Source organism: Rattus rattus, chromosome 8 (genome assembly GCF_011064425.1).
Source record: "Rattus rattus isolate New Zealand chromosome 8, Rrattus_CSIRO_v1, whole genome shotgun sequence".
Taxonomy (NCBI): domain Eukaryota; kingdom Metazoa; phylum Chordata; class Mammalia; order Rodentia; family Muridae; genus Rattus; species Rattus rattus.
In genome coordinates this window covers 50,310,743-50,330,498 of record NC_046161.1, presented here as the reverse complement: position 1 = coordinate 50,330,498, position 19,756 = coordinate 50,310,743, and the positions used below count along the sequence as shown (strand labels likewise).

General features: G+C 40.7%; 2 protein-coding genes across 5 annotated transcripts in view; one reads left to right on the top strand and one right to left on the bottom strand.

Moving 5' to 3' along the window:
* Hmg20a (high mobility group 20A) overlaps positions 1-3,148 on the bottom strand; it is an 83,314-nt gene extending 80,166 nt beyond the window's left edge. Inside the window, exon 1 of the mRNA XM_032909607.1 lies at positions 2,876-3,148. The gene's annotated coding sequence lies outside the window, so the exon portion shown is untranslated. The remainder of the gene's footprint in view (positions 1-2,875) is intronic.
* Positions 3,119-19,756, top strand: part of Peak1 (pseudopodium enriched atypical kinase 1) — a 203,285-nt gene continuing 186,647 nt past the window's right edge. For 2 of the 4 annotated variants that reach the window (XM_032909600.1, XM_032909603.1), the window contains exon 1: positions 3,651-3,853. The gene's annotated coding sequence lies outside the window, so the exon portion shown is untranslated. Of the gene's footprint in view, positions 3,204-3,650; positions 3,854-19,756 lie in introns of those variants that run through there. The other 2 variants (XM_032909605.1, XM_032909604.1) reach the window with 2 other exon arrangements.

Sequence of the window (19,756 nt, the reverse complement as noted above, 5' to 3'; positions counted from 1 at the left end):
TTAAAGAGGAGGAGGAATAGGCCACACAGGCTTCGCTTCTCTATTTTTCAGCAGCGTATCTAATAATTCTTCTTTGATGGGACCAATGAATAACTGTCACTTATCACAAAACATCTTCCTGATACGTACTTTCTATATTGCTTTCTTCTACACAGACAGTTCTTCAAGCTGCACAAGTCTTGCCACTGCAATTTTTCTTGTTTCTATTACATTGCATGTCTTCCACAGAATATCTTCAGGATCAATTTAATAAACTCCTTTGCTTTCCAAAACTGTTCCCAAAAAGGCAGCACTACTGTACCTCAACCAACATTGTGGCATTATTTTCCAGCTTTCTGGATTAGTTTTCCGTCCTTCTGTGTTTTACTTCCTAACACTAGAGTTAATTGCTCAGGGTGACTCCGCCTAGAATGTTACATTAATGGAAAAGACACCAAATACTTCCTTCCTTCTCAATTCATATCCACTTGGTGTAGCGTACATGTCCCTAACCTCTACCAATAACCACAGACAATATTTTTCTTGTCTTTTAAAAATTCACTACTGCATCAATTTTGTGGCCTTTCAGATACTGATTTTAGCATCTCAGAAATGGTGGTGGTGGTGGTGGTGGTGGTGGTGCTGGGGCTGGGGCTGAAATGGGCCTCATATGAGGCAGGCAGTTCCATTCCAATCCCATCAGAGTGATTTGGTATTTGTTTTTGAGATAGGCTGTCACTGTGTACCTCTGGCTGGCCTAGAACTTACTATGTAAATTAGGCTAGTCTGAACCTCACTAAGATCTGCTTGCCTCTGCCTCCTGAGTGCTGGGATTAAATGGATGCACTACCATAATTACCCAGGCTGATTTTTTTTCCCTGTCAGTACTGTGATCAAACCCTGAATCCAGAGACTCATATTATGTACAGTTGGCAAGCGCTCTACCACTTAGCTGTACTCCCAGCCTAAGAATATTTTTTCCTATTATTGAAAATAGATTTTTTTCATACAACACATTTTGATTAATTTCCCTGCTGATGGCTCTTCCTCCTCTCTTATTTGAATTCAACCCTTTCTGTCTTTACTAGAAAACAAACGGCATCTAAGAAATAATACAATAAAATACAATATCAGAATAGGACAAAATGAACAAGGAAAAGAACACAAAATGCATATAGACGCAGAGACACACACGCAGAAGACTTCCACAGAAAACAAAAATTGGATGTCATAACATTTACAAGAAGAACCCAAAAGGTTAAAAATAACTCATTGAACTTCCAAAGATTTGCCGAATTTGTTCTGTGATGGTCATTTACTGCTGGACATGGGGCTACTTAAGAGCGGTTTCTTTCTTCAGTGAGACTACTTTGGAGAAAACTAATTTTTCACTTGTAAGCAAATTGGATATAGCTTCTAGGTTAGGGATGGGCACATGTGTCCACTTCTCTTTTCTCCTCTAGGACCCTATGTGGTGTAGACCTGTACAGGCCCTGTGCATGCATGCTGCCACAGTCTCTGTGAGTGCATATATATGCCAGTCCTGGTGTTTCTAGAATGAACAGGAATATTTTTTTAATGTTCATATTAAGGTTAAAATATTTTTATCTTCACATTTAGTTTAAAATAATTTTCTATTGTAAGTGCAAACTATGAAATTAGAAACACATGCACCCTAATATTGGAAGACAATGCAATTTTAGGCTCACCTGATAGCTTAAGTTTTTATAAAGAGTTCCAAATAGACTGACTCTGCCAACATACACTTGTATACTGTGTTGCTGGACAAGAGCTGCCAAGGAATCAAAACTGTTGCTTATTACTTCAGATAGTTTCTTGGTTTTGCTTGTTTGTTTTGTTAAAGCAGAGTAGAGAAAAACAGAAAGTTCTGTCTTACTCATCTTTAGTTCTTCCTGAGACATTTTCCTCTTACTCAGTATGCGAGTTGAATTTGCCAACATTTGCCATGTTTTAAAACCATAAATAGACCTCATTTTAAAATCAGTGACAAACTCAAATTACAAACGGGGAAACACCACAAAATGCATCTTTCATAAACACCACAGGTAAACTACATAAAAACAATTTTAAGGTGGATGATGTTGTTCTCCATTTTATGGAGAACATATAGGTTGAAACCTTCAATCTTAAAGTAACAGTTCTAAGTATGTAACATATACTCTATTAAGGTAACATCAGAGTACTGCAGTGTGATACTCTCTCCCTTTGCAAATATGAAAATGTCCTATAATTTATGTGAACTATTCAGTCCTCTAATTAATAAACTACCTCCTTAAAAGAGAGGGTAAGGAGTTCCTGGTCTGTGTCTAGGTAGAGACTACATACTTCCTCAGTTAAGGACAAACTTGACTTAGGTGCAAGGGTGGGCAATTCACAAGTCACATAACAAAGTATGTAGTCTTGTAGAGAATTTTAACAAGGTGTTTTAAATTCTTTGGAGAAAGCATTAAGATAATCTTGCTGGGGAGAAAATTTTCAATTTACACACAGAAACAAAATACATAAATTCTGATCGTGGCCTGGTGATTATCATAATTTGGGGGAATAACCGAACACGTGACTTGAAAACACAATTCCAAGGCTGTAGGAACTCTCTCTGAGAATGGCACAAACCAACACCTTTTCTGGCTCTCATCAACACGGGAAGTGGCTTGGACACCCCCCAAACATCATCCTACCCCCCACAGGAAGTGAGTTATAGTTCCCCCTCCCCATGACAGCATGTCTCCCTTCCCCCAACCGGAAGTGAGGCGCCCCCATTCAGTGGGCCTTAAACCAAGACAAACCAATAACAGCAGCAGCAAAAGAGGGATGATCTTCAAAGGGGAAGGACATCTCGACTGTGGCCACCCCCATGCTCGTCTTGCTTACTAACCTGCTGACGGTAGGGGCAGGTAGGGGCCTGGGGACTAATGAAAGTCCCTTGCACAGAGGACAATTCCCTCAGCCCCTCGCAATCGCCTTCACTCTTCACTCCGTCGTCTCACAGCTTGACAGAAATTCCTCCGCAGTACTTTATTTTGATGTTTTTTCTTACTCTTTACTTAATCACTTAGTCACCTCCAGATAGGTAACTTCTTTTATCGTGGTAATATTGAGAATTGTTCCGATGAGGAGAGACGTGAAATGTTATACCCGATACTTTCAGAGAAATGAAGGGATTATTTTGTCCAATGCGGCGAAGGACTACGTGACTACGCAAGGTGAGACTCACTTTCGCGAAGGTTCTTGGGAAATGTAGTTTTCATTTTCATTGCTAAGGCGCTCAAAAAATAGTGGGACTTAAATCGGTAATTATTTTATACTGAGTCTTAGAGAATAGTTAGTCTGTAGTTGACGACTGGCAGACTTAAGGTGATTCGGCCCCGAAAAAGCCCAAATCTGCACTGTTCACTTCCACTGGCGTTTAATTGAACCCAAATTCCCCGTCACATGGACTCAAGGTCCCGGTCGCCCCGCCCTCTAGTCTTGGCTCCACCCCTTAGCCAATCAGACCTTCTCTAGGTCCTGCTCTCCGGATATTGGCACTCAGAGAGGCGTGGCCTCTTGTCAACTCCTCCCATGGGGCTGAGAGGAGAGCTCGGAGACCGCGGAGGTTTGGTGAGAGCGCGCGCGCGCGTTCTCAAGAAGTGAAGCGGCAAGGGTGCGCGCGACGGGGCGGCGTGCAGGGTTGGGAGGAGCAAGCGGACTGGTGGGCTGGGCGGACGGAGCGGCCGGGAGCGCGCTGTGGACTCCGCGGCCGCGAGTAGTTAGTTAGTTGTGTCAGTTGCTCGGTGGAGGCGTCCGCGGTCACCAGAAAGGGGACGGGACAGGCGGCAATGGTGAATATCGTGACGGCGTGTGCTCCCCTCAGGTAACGGGGGCAGGCTTGCCCACGTACCCTAGGTCCCTTTCCCACGCGCGCTGGCTTATGGGGCCAGGGTCGCCGAGAGGTGAGGACGCGGACCTAGGGGACTCCGGACTGGGTGGCGCCGCAGGGGCTCGGCAGCCGGTGCGTCTTGCGGGGCGCGGGCTGCAGCGCCCCGGCCACCCACGCGCCCCGCGGGCGCCGCGAGCCCTCTCATGCCCCCCGCCGGCCCAGGCCTCGTTACCCTGGATTGCGATGGTCCCGGTAGCGCGGCGCCCCCCAGAGGAGGGAAAGTTGGAACCTGGCGGCTAGGGACTTCCCGGGGCTGGGCTGGGAGGCTCCAGAGGAAAGTGAAGCCTTAGAGGAGCCTGGGGACGCGGAGGCTGGGGCAGGAAGGGTTTCTTGCTAGTCTGTGTAGTCGCCTCACTCCCAGACCTGGGAGGATCTGGCTCAGCCTTGCAGCGGCAGTCGGGACGGAACCGGTGGCTCTGTGCCTGCTCACTTCACGCTCTGGCTAGTGAGCCCCTAATGCGCGCAGGCTTCCTAGGTTGCTTAGGGGTTTGGGAATTTGAGAGGCTGGTTTAGTCATTTTTCTTTTTTTTCCTTTGCCCTTTGACTTATGGTGTCTTGCGAATTTCCTTTCCTCCTTCGAAGAGGACTTGCCATCTGAACTGGGTACCCCCCCCCCATCTTATGCTCCATCCGTTGGAGAGCTTGATTTTGTTCTTGGACTACATTAACGACTACTGTGAGCAATATCAAAGAATAGTCCGCCTTCCGGTCCCCCTCCCCCAGATCCCGATTTTTAAGGACCCAAATTTAGGAATCAGAGCTGTGGAATGGAGTTATTGGGTGGCTGACGTTGAAGGATAGAGATGAGTTAGAGGAAAACTATGATTTCATCTTCGTTGGCCTTACTATAGAAAACCCAGTACATTTTTCTTGCCTCTGTTGAATGTGGTAAGAGTACACTCTCAATTAAATACTTGGTGACTTACATAAAAGGCTATTTTTAGGTCATTGGATGATGTACATGAGCAGCTTTTTCACCTGAATTGGAATTGCTTGCTTTGAGTATTCTGTTTGGCGGCCTGTTGATTTGATTTTTTTTCTTTCTTCCTTTTTTTTTTTTTTCAGCCACAGTATTCTTTCTCCCTTTACCTACCTTAGCATATTACGTATGTAGTCAAGAGAACACATATTGCTCTCTGCAAAGTAGGGGAAAAAAAAAAAAAAAACAACAACCCAAAACCCAGGAAGCCCAAACTTGAATTATCCACAAGGGTAAAACTTTCCATGAGCAATCTTGGATACTCAACCTCACGATGGCATCTTTGGTAATCTCGGAGCATTTTAGATCTTTCAATTCACTGACTACCCTAATTACTTTCCAAAGTGCCTGGCACTTTCTTTGGTGACTTTTTCAGTAAACTATAATTGCAGGTGAGGTACATTTTCTTGGCTTCCAAGTTGGGAGTTAATAGCCTTATCACAGGGATTAGCAGTTAACAATGGAAGCAGAGTTCATACCACACTGCAAGTGAGTTTTGGCAATGACCAGCTCTCAAACTATGTGCAAAAACAAAGATCTCCTTCCCATAGATGTCAAAGGGGAAGAAGAGAAAATATTTTTATCATGTCTCTATTTGAGAGAGAGTAGTATGACTATATTATGTGGGGATAATGGCAAATTATTTTCTTTAAGGCTTTTTGATTTGTGATCCTCCTTTCTCCCACCCTCTATTTAGGGACTGACATTTATGTTTGGCTAGTTTCCAGTGTTGTAAGAAGTGTTTTGGTGAGAGGAAAAGATAAGCTTGTTTGGGTCGTTAGGGTACTGCCTATTCATTCTGTCTAGTACTAGTGCAGAAAACTTCCACAGTAGTGTTCCTACCCCATTAACATTCTGTCAGAATTTATTTTTTAAGAGCCTGTCCTGAGGCCCATAAAGAAATAATGCCACTTTGTAACTGTTTTCTGACGGTCACATTAAAACGTGCGTTCCTGAAATGCATTCTATGCGAATGCATATAAACATTTATCTCTGTACATTTATGGTAATGTAAATATTTAAGTCTGAGAGCTTAAAAACTTTTATTTGCTTATTTGCATACATGCCTTTTAACAGCCAGCAGTGCCAACCATATTTGCCAAAGAAGTATCAGCCATAAATTTCAGGCTTTGGCACATTTCATATAATAACTCTTCTAAATTGCTCCATGGTGAAGCATCATGAGATTAGCGTTTGCTTCATGAGAGAGATTTGTTGTTGTTTTTAACCGTAATGATGTGCTATTTAAGGGGAACAGGTGCTGGGCTCTAGCTGTTTGTGTTGTAACCTGCCAAGTCATACTCTTTTGTTGGATGGGTTGTTAAAGCAATTTAGGAACCGCACTGTGGCCCCTGGCATGCCAAGTGTGAGTTTGAGGCTCCATATCACTTTTGCAAATCCTCTTTCTTCCTTCCTTTCTTTCTTTCTTTCTTTCTTTCTTTCTTTCTTTCTTTCTTTTTCACTGTAAGAGGCAAGTGTGGATGTGAACTTTATTTTCGCATTTGTCTTTAACTAGGATTCCCTATGCCTCAGTCTAGAACTTCTGGTACAGGCTTCCTCCCTGCTGGCTAGTTTTCCTTGGAAAATTCAAATATTCTAGTAACTTTCAGGCTAAATTCACATTTGTCTGACAGAAGACAAGTATTTGAGTGTCTTCTAAAGTGTTAGGCCTGATGGTAGGACCTGAATATATGTAGAATGATACTGTTTTTGCCAGGAGTTTATACTTTAGAAGGAGAGCTAGCTGGTTAGAATATGGTGTGATATATGACAGGTTGTGCACAGGTGCCTGTGAATGGAAGTACAGAGGCAGGCTTGTTGACTCAGACTTGGATTCTTGACTGTGGGGGAAGTTCTGGAATCTTAGTGAGTTATTCAAGCTAATCTTGAATAATGTTTGAATCAACTAAGTTCAGTAAGAGGAAACATATCTATCCTCATGCTATTGTATTTTTAAAAAGGAAACATAAGCCATGTATGTAATTTCAAATATCTAGCAGCTGTGTTTTAAAAAATAAAAATTGAGATCAATGTAAAGAGTATACTAAGATATTTAATATTCTCCTTTTCATACAAAGTCTTAAGAATTTGGTGATTTTTTACAGTTTATCACATTTCAATTAAGACTAGCTACAGTCATATACTCCCTTTCTATACAGTGATGGCACAGCTTTAGAACAGAGGCAAATGAGTAAAATCCACTGATTATAAACCAATCTCAGGAATTTTAGCTTCACCTTGAAGGCTGCGAAGTTTTAGTTGAAAAGCAAAAACAGGGCTGGAGAAATGGCTTTTCCAGAGGACCTGGGTTCAATCTAGGCACCTACATGGTGGCTCACAAACACCTGTGGCTCTAGTTCCAGGGGCTCTGACACCCTCTTCTGGTGTCAGAGGGCACCACAGGCAAAAGACCTATGCACATAAAATAAACAATAAAACCAAAATACACTCTTCCATCCCCAAGCCATCATGCAATATAATCAGAGCTGGCTTAGACCTATCATTTTCACAGAGAAGTGAAAGCTGGATTAAAAAGGGGTAAAGCTAGAAGCAAGACCAATGAACAAGCCAATCCCGGTGAGAAGTGACGTGGAGTGGAGAGGAGGAGTGGATGTAGGAGAGATTTTTGAAGTATTATCAGTAATTTGGACAAATAGGTTATAGGTTAGAAAAGATTGGGTCTGGTGAGATGGCTTAGCGAGTAAAGGTATTTGCTGTCAATCTTGGCATCACGTTTTCATCCTTAGGATGCACATGGTGGGACAGAACCCACTCCACCGAATTATCCTCTAGCCTCCAAATGCATACCGTAACACATGATCCCTCTACAATGAATGAATGAATGAATGAATGGATGGATGGATGGATGGATGGAAATAGAGGAAGACTGAAGATTAAGGATAATTCTCGTGTTTGTGTTGGGAACTGCTAGGTAGCTAGGGCCAATAGCTAAGGGAGAGAGTCAGCCATCGATGCCAGATAGACCAAGGATGGAGAAACCAAACCAACCAACCAACCAAACAAACAAGCAAACAAAAACACCAGAAAGACTGAGGGTTTATCTGGAAGCTGAGGGAGAAGCTTTCAAGGACTAGGAGCTATAAACCTACCAGTAAAGGGCAAGTAAGATAAAGTTTGAAAGAATTCTCAGAGACTTGGGGATTAAGTTGTCTGAAATAATTTAGAGCAGTTAGTTACATTGTAATGCATAGAAGAGGTGTGAGGAGTCAGTTCATCTGGGAGTTCAGCTAATTGAGAAGGATACAGTGTTTTTCTTTGTGCTATTTCTTGACTAGAATTGCCAGGAGCCCAGGCTGGCTTTTTAAAACTAGCTGTTGCCAAAGCTGACCTTGAACTGTTGATCTTCCTGCCCTCTCACTCCCAGTGTGTATCACCATGCCCAGGCAAGAGTAGTGCTTTTACCCAAGGACTCAGGCCAGATGCTGAAGATTTAGAGAACTTTGCCGAAAAAAAGCTCTTATAAATTAAGAGTGTCTTCGTCATGCTTATGTGGAACTGGAAAGGATCAAAGGAGAGAGAAAGAGTGGGGAAGGGAGGAGAGGAGAGCACAGAGGAAGAGAGAGAAGGAAGGATATGAACATGGATAACCTGGGCAGAGGTAGAGAATTTGGCCCTGAGTGTCCTAGTTAAGGTTTCTATCACTGTGATAAACACCATGACCAAAAGCTACTTGGGGAGGAAAGGCTTTTTCTTTTCTTTTTCTTTTCTTTTTTGCTTACTCTTCACTTTAATGTTCATCATTGGAGGAAGTCAGGACAGGAACTCAAACAAGGCAGGACCTGGAGGCTGGAAGCTGATGCAGAAGCCACAGAGGAGTGTTTACTGGCTTTCTCTTCATGGCTTGTACAGCCTGTTTGGGTTTTAGCTAATTCCAGATGTAGTCAAATTGACAACTAAGAATAACCACGAAGGAGTATTATTTTTCAGTGAGCAGAAGAGGAGGTAAAGACTGAAAGGTAAAAACGGGTAAGTTTGAAACTGATAGGGCAGACAGCTACGTGTACTTATATACATAAAATAAATAATTTTTTTTTTAAAGGGCTGGAGAGATGGCTCAGTGGTTAAGAGCACTGAATGATCTGCCAAAGGTCTTAAGTTCAATTCCCAACAACCACATGGTGGCTCACAACCATCTGTAATGAGATCTGATGCCCTCTTCTGGTGTGTCTGAAGACAGCTATAGTATACTCATATACATAAAATAAGTAAATCTTAAAAAAAAAAAAAAAGAAGAAACTGATAGGGAGAGGAATGGGAAAGACTTGGTAGCATGTCTTGGTGATTTTGATTAGCCACAAAGCATGGATGGGGTAGAACACAGCTTGAAAAGTATATGTGAGTTTGAAACAACTTACAGGAGAGACTGGAGAGCAGAGGCAGATAGACAGGAGCCAGGAAACTGAAGAATATTGAGGAACTGTCTTGAGGTTGTAGACCTTAGAGTTATTGACATGGCTGTTTGATTTTTTCAGTTGTATTCAGCCTGATTATATCTGGAGAATGTATTCAGTATTCATGAGACTCTTTCCTTACTATTATAACCCTTGTTTATAAGATGAATAGTGAGGGTTCAAATCTTACTGGTAAATTTCAGAACCCAGGTCACTACCAACTGCTTTCTAGATATCAGTTTAATAGACATACCTAAGGATAGGGAATTAAGGATACTCAGAATTGTGGCTTGTATGAAGAATTGTGGAGTCCATGATGTATCATGAGCAGATAACCTGGAGGGATTATCTGATTGGAAGGCACGAGAGGATATGGATACCATTATAAATCCCACCTTGGAAAGCATAGAATGAGCGCGAAGCTGCAGAGCTAGTGATGGGGCGTGGTAAAAGTACCCGCTATGTGCTGTACACTTTAGTACTGTATTTTGATCCTAAGCCTGAAGTACACGGTGTATTATGATCCTTATATGCTTGCCTTTGTCATTTCCTTAGATGACGAAGCTGAGGATTTGAGAGGTTAAATAGGTAATGAACCAGTATTCAAAGCCCCCTCATCATTTTCCAAACCATATAGCATAGGAAGCAGAAGAAAAACATTGAGGTATTTAATTTGCAAATGAACTTCTGAGGTATATCATTAGCAAATGTTTGGGAAGCATTGAATGTGTGTGCCAGGTATTATTTTAGAGACAAAGATCATAATAATGAAATAAAAATTGTTATACTAGAAGATGGTTGTACTAGAGAGAGGAATAAAACAAGAAGGTCTTTAGGGATGCCAAAGGGAGCAGACTTGTACTTTTTTTTTTTTGAGAAAGGTACTGATAGTGTCAACTGTCTTTGAACTCATGGTAATTCTCCTGCCTCAACCTCTTGGCTGCTGGTACTAAAAGCATGCAACTACCATGCCTGGGTACATTTTAAATCTTCTCATTAATTTACTAATAAGTTGTGTTTGTATGGTTGTCCTCTATAAAGAAAAAATAGAAACAAGACCAGCTAGGAGACTTTCTTAAAAATTGTACTTATTGAGCTGGTTGTGGTTGCATAATCCAGTACACTCCTAAGACAGAGGCAGGGGGATCTCTGTGAGTTTCAAGTCAGCCTGGTGAGTGCCAGGCCATCAGGGCTACGTAGTGAAAGCCTGTCTCAGAAACTCACAAATAAAAATTTTAGTTGAACTGGGGCTTGGGTTACATATAGGTCAGTAGTAGCGTGCTTGCTTAGCATATTCAAGGCCCTTGGTTTGATCTCTAGCACTGCTAAAAAATCTAATTAAGAGATTGTGGTGTCTTGCAGCAACCAGGGAATTAATGAAAAGTAATTAGAACTGGACTTTTTTTTTTTAGCTTTTAATTTTGAGAAAATCTTAGAATTATGGAGAAGTTGCCCAAATCCCAGAGTTCCTTTATATATCAGTGTTTGCTAGCCTTAGCACTACTGATATTTTGGACTGGATAATTCTTTGTTGTGGGTGTTGTCTTGGATGCTCCAGGAGTTAAGCAGCATCTTGCTTGGATTTCTTTCCGCTGAATGTTAGTATCATCTCTCCAGCTTGTGACAATCAGAAATATCTCCAAACAGTGGGCAAAATTGTTCCCATTATGAGCCATTGACAAATAGGTACCACCGAGTTTCCTCTGAAGCTAACATCTTAACCAGTCAGAGAAGCTTATCAAGCCAAGAAATTAACTTGGTATGATAGGCCAACTTGTGTTTCCCTTTTTGCATTCTGTTTTATACACCACATCTTGTGTATTTGTCAGTTCTTTATCTCTTGTATTGTGTGGCAGTTTCTTGGTCTTTTATGACCTTGGTACTTTTAAAGAATACTGATCAGGGGACTGGGAAACTGGCACGTTTGGTGAAATGTTTGTTGTAAGGACCTGAGTTTGGATCTCCAGAACCCACATAAAATAAAAGGCAGGTATATCCAGTGTGTGTGTGGCTCTACAACCCCAGCAAAGAGGGTAGAGGGCCTTCTGGGGCTTACTGGTCAGCCAGCTTCTTTCAACTGATGAACTCCAGGTTCAGTGAGAGACTGCCTCAAAAACCAAGGTACCACTTTCAGTGAATTATCTGAGCAGATTTTTTTGCCCATTTTCATTTGGATTACTTCTTTTCTAGTTGAATCTTAGTTTTTCTTGTTTACTCTCAGAAGATATCTCTCATTAGTGTTTTTCCCCAGATATTGTTTGTTTTATGAAATCATGCATTTACTATTATTTAAAAAAATAAGCAGAGAAGCAATGGAGGGTGACAGCCTGACGTTGAATTCTTGGTTCTACATACACATGTTCACCTGCATATACAGGTTTCTGCTGCATTTGACTTTTGCTTTATTTTTAGTTTTATGTGTGTGAGCATTTTGCTTGTGTTTATCTTTGTGCACCTTGTGTGCTTAGTGCTGGAGGAGGCTAGAGGTAGATGTCGATTCTCTGGAACAGGAGTTAAAGATAGTTGTGAGCTGTCATGTGGGCTCTGGGACTCGAACATGAGTTCTTCGGAAGAGCAAGCAGCAGGTGCTCTTGATTTCTGAGCCATCTCCCAGCCCTGCACTTGACTTTAACTTTTGGATCTCGGCCACTTTTTCACAATCAATAAAATTTGATGTAAGACTGGATAGTCAAGCATCTTCTGGATATACTTATTAATATACTTTAATATTATTTAATTATTAAATAGTCAGCATTAAATAATTACTAATATCACTAAATGTTTAATAATACCTCATTTGGATATTCTTATTTATCAAAATTGTTAACTTCCTTCACAGATGGCCTTAGACATTCACATTTATCATTGGATTATTAAAGTCAATGTAAAATACAAATTTATAAATGTAAAAGTAATTCAAACACTCAGCCTAGTAAACTGAGGTTTTAGTAAAACATTTTTCAGTTCTTTTCTCATAAAAATGGGTAGGCATTCATTGACATCTACTAAAAGGAGGCATTGCCTGAAGCAGGGTAATACTACCTATCCAGTCATTATTCGGGTGTCTCACTCTTAGGAACTATAAGAAAAATGAGAGATTTAAGTACTTTGTAGGGATAGGGTCAGGTAACCCTAGGACTGCATTCTTCGTTCTACCACTGAATGCTAGCAAAGCTGTTACTCCCTTTTATGTTCCACTTTGTTGGATTTATTAGTTGTGAGAAACCTAAGCATACTTCTGGGCTGACTGGAATGAACTCTCTATGTGAAATGCAGACAGTTAACTCAGTCCCTAGTACTTGGTAGATAAAGGCTTGTTGGATGAAGAGATCTCAGAGATGCTCAACCTTTATGCGGTTATACCTGAAACTTTAATTAGCTTGTTTGAGACAATATTAGATACTAAAAACTTTAGTTGTCCAAGTCAGATTTTGGTCAAAATAAAATAAATCTGTGTGGTTACTCCCTCATTTTAGGCTCTGTAAGCACACAATTACTATCTTTCAAGTAGCTCATAAACCTACCCTCCAGGAGTAGTAAAGGATTCTAATTTCTGAGGTCAACCTGTCTTGGCTTAGTTATTTGCTAACCGTGTGACTTTAACTTAGTTTCCTAACAATGCTTCAGTCTCCTCATTTGTAAGATGGTGGTGTTCATATTTATGTTACAGGGGTTGAGATGAAATTTGCATATATGTCATGCACAGAAACAAATACTTGAAATACAAGTTACTTAAACTGTTACTCTAAAATACTGAGACTAGTATCTTAAACATTTTTAGAGCTTTAAAATCACCTGTGCTGAGTGTTAGTTAAAGGAGAAGAGACCCTATTTGTGTGCCAGAAGAAAACACTGACAGAAACACAGTTACAGTGGTATGCTAGAATACCAGGCTAGCTATGTTACATTTCCTGCTTGCCATTTTCCCCCTCTCATGGGCTTAGCGATTGTTACTAAATGCTTTCCTAGGCGTTGGTGAATGTCCTGCTTTCTGAGTCCTCTGGGAGCATAGCATTGTGCCTACAAGCTGGATGAATACAGGGCCCAGCTTGGCTTTAGTTGATTCTCACATCTGCCATTTGTAAGCTGTGTCCTTGGGAAAATGGTTTTCTCAGTTTTCTTCTCTCTCCTGATCCTTTTGCCACAGCTACTCAAGGGGGAAGAGAAGTGTAGTTGGTATCATATATTTGTTAATGGTCTAAGTATTATACTTAGAAATAATGATACTTTGTAGTTTTCCAGGACACATTTACATGTTTATCTATGGCTCCTTGGCTGTAGCACTTTTTCATTGTTTAAAGTTAGGGCTTCCACTTTAATTTTCAAAGTAGATTTGGTTACCTTATAACACAGAAGAGCAGGGATGATTCAACTCTTAAATGATGTAATAACAGACATCTGAAAGGATGCAGACCTGCCTTCCTCACAGGTGTGGGGTGGTACTTGGGACTTTATTGGGTAGGCAGTAGGTGGAATGGTGGGAGTTTGTGTGAAAAGGAAGACTTAGGGTATTGGCGAAGCAGTAGAAAGCATTTTGCTAATGCCACCCATTAATAATCTCTATATTTTGGGACCAGTGGTAACCACAGTGGTAAACCTTACAACCAAATATTAAAAAAAACACAAAAAATGTAAAACTTGTGGATTATAAATGAACTCTTCATCTTAAAGTTAAAAGAGCTTGTTGGTGTCCAGATTGCACAAGGAAGTTAGTGCAGTGAGCGATGAGAGGGAGAGAGGAGAGCCCTGTCACGAGATAACCTTTTCTGATCAATGCTGTGTAAGAACATATTTAAATTGTTTCTTTCCTGTTCCTTTCCATACAGATGAAGCTTGAGGAATTGTGGCATCTGTGACTCTGTAAACCACACCAGACGCACAGACATAGTCTATAAATACAGTAATTTCTAATTTAGGGAGTTGAACTTTTGAATTCTTTCATTTTATTTTATGTATTTTTTTTTTTTTTAATGAAACACAAGTAAGCAGAATCTGACTCTTATTATAAATGCAGGCTGTGGTTCTCCCCCCAGTTCTGTGTTCCAAATGTCTAGCAAAGAATCTTGTCATGGGAGAAACACCATGTTTTATATTCTTCTGCAAAAGCCAACTACAGGGCTTTACAAAGGACTGAATGCTAATCTTCTCTTATCTCCTCTGGGCCTGCGTGGTCTGTATTTTTATGGGCTTGCTATCTGACTAGGCTAGACAAGTCCTGCTGTACACAAAACCTTCCCTCTAATCTTCTGCATCCTTTTTAGCTGAAGATCTGAAGTATAGTTTGACATTATATATTATACCACACACTAAAAATGATAGCTTTTATTATTGTTATTAATAACAATTATTATTTCTGTTTTTTTTTTTTTTTAAAGACACAGTTTCTTTTGAAACCCTATAGCCCTGGCTGTTCTGGAACTGGAGCTGACCTTGAACTCAGAGATTCATTTACTTTTTCCTCCTGAGCGCTGGATTAAAGGAGTGTGCCACCACCACCATCCAGCATATTAATAGCTTTTGAAAAGCCAGATGTGCTCTCAGCACTCAAGAGGTTGAGGCAGGTAGATTTCCAAGTCTTTGAGGACAGCCTAGTGTACAGAGCGATGATATGTGCACTTGGATTCATTTGCCTACAGAGGTCAGAAGAGGTGTCAGATCCCCAGAGCTGGAGTTAGAGGGTTGTGAACATCATAGTGTTGTTGAAGGGAACTGAGTCTTCTGTAGGAGTAGTGTATGTTCTTAACTGCTGAGCCATCTCTTCTGAAACCCTTACCCCAATTAATACCATTTAAGATAGGAAAAGTTATTGCCGTAGAAAAAATACAGACTAAAATGGAACATAGAGTAAAAGGAAAATCTGTCTTTCCTTCTAGAGATGACGAATGCTCATAATTTGGTGCCTTTACCCACTCAGGGTTTTTGTTTTGTTCGTTTTTAGTGTATATATACACAATGCAATATATTGATATTATATGATATAAAGGAGGAATATGGTTTATATGTCAGTTATAATCAGTAGAAAGAGCTAACCCAGCGATAGACATGTGGGAGCTGGAGTGGCTTAGGAGATACAAATGTTTGCTTAGTGGAGAGAATTCTTTCCATTGAGAAAATTTGGTATTTTTCTCTTTTATTCTTTTATGCTGCTAAACTATACTTTAGCAATATTCAATAAACTATACTTTAGCCATATTCAAATGAATATTTGAAGTAACTTCCCCTTCTTATAATCTTATAATTTTTTTTCTTGATAACATGTCAATTTAATTTTAAAAATATCCCACCTCTCTGATATTAAGAACTGACAATCATATAGGATATATTAGTAGTATAGATAGTTTCAAAATATATGTCTCAAATCTCTTACCAGTACCATCTAGCAAAATTGATATTAGCCACATTGGTAATCTTTAATTTCTTGGACTCACATTTTGAACAACACGAGTAGATGAAACAAATCTTTATAATGTATCTTAATTGAATAAAACTTTCCCACATTTTGATTTTAATTTTTTGTTTTGTTTTCAAAATCTGATGTGTATTTTTCAGATACAGCCCATCTCATTTCAGGCTAACTGCGTTTCAAGTGCTCAGCCACGTTTGGGTACTGTTAGCACAGTTCTAGAACAAAAAAATTTCTCCATAATGTGCAATAAGCCGTCACTTCACAGGTACTCTGGAGGGTTCTGTGAGAATAAAGCAGCAAAGCCAAGCTGCCCTGTGGATGCTGAATGCTCATTTTTGTGCCTCATGAGAGGTTTTTCCAAAGCTTTGTCTCAATAAAATTTTATATTTGCATATTCGTGGGCCTTCATGTCACACATCTGTGTTAAAGTTGCAGTTGTCTAAAAGCCAGTTGGAAATTCTACTTACATTCTCAGAATGTTCTCTTCAGAATTCCATCTTCTAGGAATTCACACGTTTGCAGGTGTACCTATAGCTTGATACCTGAGGAAAATAACCTGCTACGGCTCTTTCCTTGGAGGGGAAGCCTTCACAGAGTAAGTAGTAAATGCATAATACACACATTATACATATCTCTTGTTCTATGTGCACATACGCCATAATCTTGCATAAGAATAACAGCTAGGGTTGGATGTAGGTCAGTGGGAGAGTCCCACCAAGTACCAGCTCCTGCAGTGCCTGCGATGTCAGCACTCAGGTGGAGGCCAGGCCAGATGCTCAGGGTCATGCTCTGCTCCATCGAGACCATGTCTCACAAAGCAAATATTAAAGTAATTCTTTTAAAAAATGAATTGGGTGGGGCTGGACAGATGGCTCAGCAGTTAAGAGCACTGGCCACTCTTCCAGAGGAATTCAATTCCCAGCACCCACATGGTAGTTCATAACCATCTCTATGTAACTCTGTTTTCAGGAGATCAACCCTGCCTTCTGGCCTGTTAAGCTACCAGGCATGTACATGATGCCCAGACATGAATGTAGGCAAAATACCCATACACCTAGACAACAAGAATAACAAAAAGCCCCCAAAACAAAAAATAAAGTAAGTCTGAAAAAATTTAAAGAGATGTGTTGGCAATTATAAGAAATTTGTCGGTTATATTTTATAATGGAAAAATAGGCTTTTTAAAAATATATTTTCTTACCTTAGATACTGTCTTGCTGTGTAGCCCAGGCTGCCCTTGAATTTTTGCAAACTGCCTTCAGTTTTCCAAGTGTTGGAATCACAGGCGTGCATCACCCTGCCTAGCAACAGAGAAATATTAAAAACAATTTTTGCTTTTAATTTAATTTTTATTTTGTGACATGAAAAAAAATCCTATAGCATCGATAAACTACATTTTTTTTCTATTAGAGATAACCCTGCCTTTTTTTAGTTATCAGGAAGTACTTCACTGAAATAAGGGTATCAGATCCACAGTGAATTCAGAAGCTGAGCATAGCTCGGTCTGGTGTCACGAACCTGTAATTCCAAGTACATGAGAGCCTGAGCGAGGCAGGGGGATTGTGGGTTCAGGGCCTGGACTGTGAAGTGAGTTTTTTTGACAGTCCTTTTCAGGGCCAGGAAATGGCTTAGTTGGTAAAAGCACTTGCTTTGAAGGCATGAGCACCAAGTAAAAGCCAAGCAGCCATGCACAGCCGGAGTGCTGCGGGGAAGGGGAAGGGGAAGGGGAAGGAGGGAGGCCCGGAGAACTGCTGAGGCTTGTCAGCCAACTGTGCTAGCTGCAAGCAGCAAGCTCCAGGTTCAGTGGGTGACTGCCTCAGACCGGAAGATCAGGGCACCTGGCATCCTTCCCTCATCTCTGCACTCATACACACATGTGCACACCCCACCTGCATTGTTAATTTAAAGTACAGCTAGCATGTTAACATCTCCCGCCGCTGAAACATTTCCTAAAGTCTCTGTTGGAGTTAGTTAATAAACGTGACTGTTTTCTACTACAGTTGCTCTTGGTCAATCTAAAATCAACAGTATCTAAGAGGCACATACAAACTCATTGGATGCCAAAATGGTGGCATTGGAGTAGCAATATTTAATTTAAGTACTTGGAATGCAATCTTCATCTTTGGAAAAGGCCACATACAAACTAGCTTTCTCTTTTCTCTGTTGCCGAGGGAAGCACCGTCCTCTCTGTGAGGTATGCAGTGCTTCAGACATGCTTCAGAGTCAAGCAACAGCATAATGCAGAGTGAATAATACTCTGCACCAGACCATCATTTGACAGTGTTCATGAAAACACTAGCTTTTTCTAGCATCAGCCTAGGGTTTATAACTGCCTACTCACTGACTCATCTGCAGCAATTGAAAATTCGGATATTTCTCATTTGTTAGGTTTTATTTTCCTTTGATAAAGTTGCTTGCTTTTATCTGTCTTAAATGAAGTAAGCCTCATAAAGTAGTGTGTCATTGTGTCTAATTCAGAAAACAGAGAGGGCGGGGGGAGGGAGAGAGAGAGAGAGATGAATGCTGGGTTTAGCTTGTTTGTTATTTTTTTAAATTCAGTCTAGCCCTCCCCCCTGAATTTAGCATGAATCTTCCCAGTCCAATTATTCCAATCTAGAGACTCTACGTGTATGACCAGAGGTCTGTCTCCCTGATATACAGAACTGCTATGATGACTATCTATCTATCTGACTTATTAGAGTGGCTTACAGGCTGTGGCCATACTGTTCTGACATTGTCCCTCAAATTCAAGAATCCAGTAGTTAAATTTGGCTGTCTCAGCTGACCGTAAGGATTTGTCAGAATCCTAAAGGGTAGGCTCTAATGCCAGGGAGGGAATGAACTTGCCGGCGAGAGTGAGGGCAGGCAGGAAAATAGCAAGAACTTCCTTTATATAGGCTGCTGCTGGAAGGTAGGGCAGAAGTGTCTTAGGATGTAGATCTGTCTGCTCTGGAACTTGCTCTGTAGACCAGGCTGGCATCAGATTTACAGAGATCCATTCACCTGTGCTTCTGGAGTGCTGGGACAAAAGGTCTATCCTACCATATCCAGTCCTAGCAGACATTTTGAGCTTACCCCTACAGAGGCAAAATTCTTTTTTGGTTGTAGCATCTTGGAAGAAATTGCTGGAATTTACCTGTCATGTCTCAGGGAATGCTGAGAGGCAGTCATTGGCCTGTTTAAGAGTTTTGGATCTGCAGTGACACCTCCTTGTTGGAATCTTGGCACTGCCATTTCTTTATGGGTGGTCTTGAGCAAGTTGCTTATTTGTGTGTTAGCTACCTGGTTTATAAAATGGAGCAAACTCAGTACCTAATTAACAGAGTCAGTTTTGGACTAGCATAGGCTTGGAACATGTACGATACAATTGCTTAGTTAATATTAAGATTTACTGGATACAGAGAAAGTCCAGATTTTTCTTTGCTGGGATGCTGAAGATTGAACCCAGGGCCTTACACATGTTAGGCATGTGCTCTCGCACTAAGCTCATTCTTTTATTTTTCACTTTCATTCTGATTTGTTAGCCTAAGCAAGCAAAAGAGGCTTAGGGTATGGCTGATGGGCTGGGTACCCTATCCAGTCCTGCCTGTGTCCATGATAAGTTGTGTATACAGTGGTCCATGGCATCGGCTTCTAATGCTCTCACCTATCTCTGGATTTCAGGTGGAAAGCAGGTGGATAACTCCAGTTACCCCCAACACAGGTCATGCTAAATTTGATGCTGTCATAATTTTTAATATTTGAAAGTTCTAGAATTTCTCTGTGAAATTTGACCTTTTCTCTCTTGCCCCTTTCCTGCTTTTGCTTGTACAGTTGAGTGGATATGATGCTCTACTTCCCACACAGATACCAAAATAGCTCTGGCTGTGCAAATATTAGGTATCTTACTGTCAGCACATAACTTGTTGCTGTGTTCTTCCATATTAGACAATTTTTATAACTATCTAGGTTTGAATCCCACCTTTGCTAAGCTTCAGGTTTTATTTAGGGGGCAAGAATTCCTTTTTTTTTTTTTTCCAATTGGAATAAAAGCATCGATT